Source organism: Gobius niger (assembly GCF_951799975.1).
Source record: "Gobius niger genome assembly, chromosome: 2".
Taxonomy (NCBI): Eukaryota; Metazoa; Chordata; class Actinopteri; order Gobiiformes; family Gobiidae; genus Gobius; species Gobius niger.
In genome coordinates this window covers 15,976,910-15,983,188 of record NC_136853.1, presented here as the reverse complement: position 1 = coordinate 15,983,188, position 6,279 = coordinate 15,976,910, and positions in this window count along the sequence as shown.

Sequence of the window (6,279 nt, the reverse complement as noted above, 5' to 3'; positions counted from 1 at the left end):
TTATTGCGGGTTTGCAAGTGAGAGCCTGAAATAAAGTTTTTGCAGGGTCGATACTGTCACCAATTATCTAACGATCAAGAGGAATAGACTTCCTGTTGGACAACAAGGTTCTCCAGTAAATCATTTTGGCACATTGGAAACTTGTTTAAAAAGCTTCATTCTGAAGGGCCTGGCAATTTTCTCAAAGTTTTCAGATTTCAACAATTGTCTCTTCTTATACATTTTTTCATGTATCATTAATGAACACTATTTAAAGCCTTTTCAACTTTAAGCCCTTGGGCCATGTGTGATCCTCAAATTGATCTGGTCTGATCGAGGCTCATCTTCCCATGATAAACAAAATTGTATATTTCTATTATGTTCCTGTTGTTATTATTATTACTGTTACTTCTCTCAAACCAAAAGTAGACACTGTTTTTGATCTACAACTAAACCAGACCTAGTAGAGTTTTTAGTGCTGTTACAGTAAAGAGTGATGTCTGGCCGACAAGCGATAGCCTTATGAAAAAGAGAAATTTAGGTCTATTTTTTATATTCACGCCAAAATGACATTTCACTCGCTTAAAGTTCATGTTTTTTCTCTGGTGTGTTAGCGTGTCTAAAGTGATAAGAAATTGGACTTTTAGGAGTTTAAAAGTATAAGCTTATCAGTGTGGTCCAGAAACAAGTCAACCCCTCAACACTCCTGCTTCACATTGTTCCTTTGCATTGACTAACATTTCTGGTTGCTATCAGCACCAGCAAGCAAGTCAGCATAAAGATGGTTCAAGCAGATTTAGTTTTGAGAAGGGAAAAGCCTCATTACGGATAAGCCATTGAGTAAAAAAAAAAAGGGGTTTGTGTTTGTACCAGTAAAATAAATATGAAATATGCTTTTATACTGACGCACATTCAAAATGTGTTTACCCTGTGTGTAAGGAGAGTAAAAGCTGGTCTTGTCGACTTCACCTGCGAGCAGAATCTCAAACACTCTCCCTCATGAAGTGCTGAGGCGTGACCTCGCTGCACCATTCAGCTGCTGTGTTGTGTGTTTTCACTCGTGCTGGCCCCCAGCAGGTAAACAATTAATGACGAGTGAAGGCTGTGATTGTGTCTCCATCAGCACATTCTGGTGCTGAAGTAGAGCTTTGAGATCCCTGGTGTATAGTGCAGTGCCCATGAGGGAAAACAAAGATCAGGACTGGGAGCCTGTGAAATGCAATCATACGACTGGCAGTCAAACCGATGGCTCATGTGCCGTGTGAAATAGGGACACAGTACAAATGATGGCAGAGGATTAAATGATCGTTTGGGAATGGAGACAGATTTGAAAACAGTTCATTCGTTCAACAACTGCAGATTATCAGAGTAGACTAACCTTTTACTGACAAAAAAGTTATCAATAATACCTTGAATATTACACCTATGATCTAATAATAATAATGCTACCATCCTGGTACTAACCAGGCCCTACGCTGCTCAGCTTCCAAGACCTGACAGGATCAGACAAAGCAAAGGCAGCATCTGAGTAGTAATAACTGAGGAAGTATATTACAAAAGTAACACAAGATAAAGTATCAGGAGTTTCTCAAAGTAATCCATGTAAATTAAGTAATCTGTGATTCATGCTGATCACTCAACAGTCTTCATACTCTTTAGTTTTAATAGGACATAATAAAAAGATGTGCAATTGAACAAAAAAGAAATGATCAAACGATCAATGATCATTTAACACAGACAACTCCCAACAGGTCAAAAACGGAGTGGAAAGAAATGCATCTCTTATCAATTCTGTCTGGCTGGGATTTAGTGACTTCAGCAGGGTGATGAGCGAGTCCCCCTGGGTGGTTAGAAAGCTCCTCGGTGGTAAGGCTCCGGGGGTAGATGAGATTCGTCCCGAATACGGGGACATTGCCTCTGGATTGGCAGACCGGAGGGTGTGCTCCAACTACAGAGGGATCACACTCCTCAGCCTCCCCAGTAAGGTCTACTCCAGGGTGGCTGATAGTTGAACCTTGGATCCAGGAGGAACAATGTGGTTTCCGTCCTGGTCGTGGCACACTGGACCAGCTCTATACCCGTCATCGGGTGCTCAAGAGTTCGTGTGTTTTGTGGATCTCATGGTGCCCTGTTGGGGGTGCTCCGGGAGTATGGGGTCAGGGGCCCTCTGCTAAGGGCTGTCCGTTCCCTGTATGACCGCAGCAGGAGCTTGGTTCGCATTGCCGGCAGTAAGTCAGACCTGTTCCCAGTGCGAGTTGGTCTCCGCCAGGGCTGCCCTTTCTCACCGGTTCTGTTCATTACCTTTATGGACAGAATTTCTAGGTGCAACCGGGGGGTGTCCTGTTTGGGAACCTCAGGATCTCAACTCTGCTTGAAGCACCAAATCAGGACCTCCAGCACGCTCTGGTGCAGTCGAGTATGAAGCGGCCGGGATGCGGATCAGCACCTTCAAATCCGAGGCCATGGTTCTCCACTGGAAAAAGCTGGCTTCCCCTCTCGAGGTCGATCTGGAGAGAGTGTCTTTGCCTCAAGTAGAGGAGTTGAAGTATCTCGGGGTCGTGTTCACGAGGGAGGGATGGATGGAGCGTGAGATCTAAAGACGGATGCGGTCGCTGTATCAGACTGTTGTGGTGAAGAGGGAGCTGAGTTGGGGACAAAGCTCTCGATTTACCAATCGATCAACACTCCCACCCTCACCTATGGTCGTGCGGTCTGGGTAATGACCGAATGGACAAGATTGCGGATACAAACGGCCGAAATGAGTTTCCTTCGCAGGGTGGCTGGGCGCACCCTTCGAGATAGGGTGAGGAGCTCAGTCACCCGGGAGGAGCTCAGTGTAGAGTCGCTGCTCCTTCACATCGAAAGGAGCCATCTGAGGTGGCTCGTGCACTGTCTCTGATGCCTCCTGGCCGCGAAAATATTTTTGGTAGATCACCCAGTCACAAGTCATAACAGTGAAACGTCATTCATATTTCAACCAATCAGCTTAAACCTGTTCCTGCCCTAGCCACTAACCTTAAGGATAGTGGGCTGGTGCCTAATCTTAATACGTCTCTGATTGGATGATGAATGTCCAACGTATACCAACTATCTTGGGAAAAATAGTGTTGCCTCCTGGCTGTCGGGAGGTGTTCTAGGCATGTCCTATTGGGAGGAAGCCTCGTGAAGACCCAGGACATGTTGGAGGGACTATGTCTCTGAGTTGGCCTGGTGTCTCCTCGGGGTCCCCCCAGAACAGCTGGATGTGGGTGGATCAGGAAGTCTGAGTAGGCCTGTCGCAATAATTACTATATCGACTTATCGCTTGGTAGGTAGAATGACGGAAGATAACATTTTAGTGTAGGTAAATGTGCGATAAATGGATGTGCTGCATGTGCTCAAATTAAATACAGAAGAATGAACGTTATCAGAGCGTTGAGTGAGCGGAGCATCCATCCAACCTGTCTCCCTGTGCATAAAAGCAGCATTGAACACATCGGCCGTATCCCGCATGTATCCAGATCATTTATATCTGCGCTGCTTTTGGAGGGACTCTTATGAAAACACTGGGAATTCCAGCCAAAAGAACGCAACCTTAATGTACACTGCAGGTTTGTCCAACTTGAGTGAGAACTGTTGGACTGAAACGAAGCCACCGGCCAGTGTTCAGTGTATCCGAGCTAATCAGCGCTAATGTTAGCGAGTGGAGCCCGACCGCTTTAGCCACTATCCAAATACAAGCGCGATAGTCCTGAGAACATTACTCAGTGCTTAGGTCTATGTTACTGTTCAAAAGCCAGAGAAATGCTGCAGTGGTTTGACAGTCAACAAGTTTATCCCCCAAAAAGCTGCTTCATTCCAACAGCCAACATATAGGCTGCTCTATTTTTGCATTAATGCACGCATTATCTGAAGCCACACATTTAATATCGCCTACATTTTAACCAGGTTTAATCTGAAACTGAAGTGAGTTTTTGTCAGGAAATATTTAACCAGAGTAATGTAGATGAAATAGCCTGTCAATATTATTGTTAGTGCTATATCATATTTTTAAAGATGATATTGCATTCAAATTAAACGGTGAATACATTTTCTCATTAAGCAAAACGTCCTACAACTTGACCTATTTGCAAATTTAGGATATATGATTGAAAATGTTAATAAAACTGTCTAAGAGGCTAAAAAAGTAGTAAAAGGGGTGTGTCCCGCATCTCTAATGTTACACTTTAACATAAAATATAACAAATAAAAATAGTTTACAAAAACATTTTTTTTTTTGCATTGCTATGTGACTCACCATTCCTTCTATGCTTTAAATTTTTATTTTTTTTTCATATTAAATCAACATTTGTTTAATTTAAATATACATTTTAATCATGTCCCTGGGTTTTGACTCAGTCCTGTTACCCTAACACATTATCCTAAAGAAAATGTAGCATTTCAGAAGTCACAGGGTCAACAAAAGGTTACATTAGTTGGATGTTCTCAAGGCAATGGGAAGACCAAAAGTAAGTTCTCTCATTCACTTCTTAATATATCTGTCAATATGTCTACTGAAACTGGGTTTGTCATTTTTTATATTCTATCCTGTTACTTAAATCATTTCTAAAATGTTGATTTTTTTAAATTTCAAATCTTTGAGAAATCATTAAAATGTGCTCAATGTCCACATGTTATTAGCATCAATGCTATATATATTTCATGATTTTGACTAATACTATGCTAAAATCTCAGTCCTGTTACTCATATCAACGATAACGTGGGTGAGAAAGCATAGAAACTATGCTAGAAAATATATATACATTTCTGAGATTGACAAAAATATATTTTTAATATTATATTAAGTGTATTTCTAGATTTAATGTTGGAAAATGTTTAAACAATTTAAACAACAAGTACAATAAGCAAATGGCACCGATTCGGCGGAATCACCCAAAAAATGGTGGCCAAATATTTATCCTACTCAAGTAAGAAAAAAAAAACTTAAGTTCTGTGAGTTTGAGAGAAAGTCCGATTCTTTGTTTCGGTGTGACAAATGTATTTTCATTTACATTTACATTTTCCAAGAAAATACCATAAAACATAAGAATAAATCAGTATAAGACTAAAGTACATGAAAAACAAAATACATCTATTTTATGTCAAAAGCATAAATAGTATAGTATACAAGTCGAAATGAAGATTTGTCACTTAAAGATTCACTTTACTCAAGTAAGGGTACAGATAGCCGTAATAGCTTATTTTTCAATTAAAAAGTACTGTATGAAAAAAGTATTTGAAAAAGTAGGGTTACTCCAAAGAAAATAAGTCTCTTACTTCCTAGGGAATTTAGACACCAATTATATATTTGGCATCTCTGAAAACAGTTAATTCTCTCTCATTTAGAAATGAGCTTAAAAAGACTTTACAAGTTTGTTACAAGAAACAAAAAATACAGAGCACGCGCATAAATAGAATTTTCCTGTTGCACAGCACCGCCTGGTGGCCACAGCGGGACAGTAACATGGACATTTTAGCGTTAGCTCGACACAGGTTTGAAAGGCAGTGTAACTTTTATTGAAATAAACCAGATACAATTTCATTGAGTGTCAATTTATCACGGAGCACTTGAATTTACAGTGTGCAGCAAGTATATTGGCATGCTGAAGGGGACAGTGACCCAATACCCAAAGAAAATACCCTGGAACAAAAAGTCAAAAGGTCTTACAGATAACATTAATATATAAAAGTCACCCTTTTTGATCTAAGTTCTTCTGTTTAAGATTTTAATGGTTTAGCATTGGCATTAGACATGTTTAGCTAAAATTACATATTATATTTTTAGGAGGAAAAACAACAACAACAACAATAAAGAGTCAGGTTAACACAAGAAGATGCAAACTATTTTGTGGTTCACGTGTAAAGCTTTAAAATTAAGCCAATATTTCAAACGGAGATTCATGTGACAAAGTACAGTACAGTATCTTTAAGGAAAACAGTGCTGAATATTCTGCCCACAGAAAGTGCTTTCTGAGGAAATATTTGTAAAAAAAAAAATAATACAATTACAGTCAGTCACAGACATCCCTCTTCATGTCTTCACTGACTGAATTTGACAATCTTTCAGAACATATAACAAAACAAACAAAAAACACCTCATACATAAGGAAGACTGGGGCTTGTTGTCTTGGTTGTCTCATTGCTTATTACAGACACTCCCTATAATAACATGGAGATAAAGTGATATTTTTTACTTTTTTTTTAGGGGCCTGAGTCAGGCATTTTTCAAATATATGATGTTTTAGTTTAGCTTGTGATTTGTAAAAATCTAATATCCAGCAA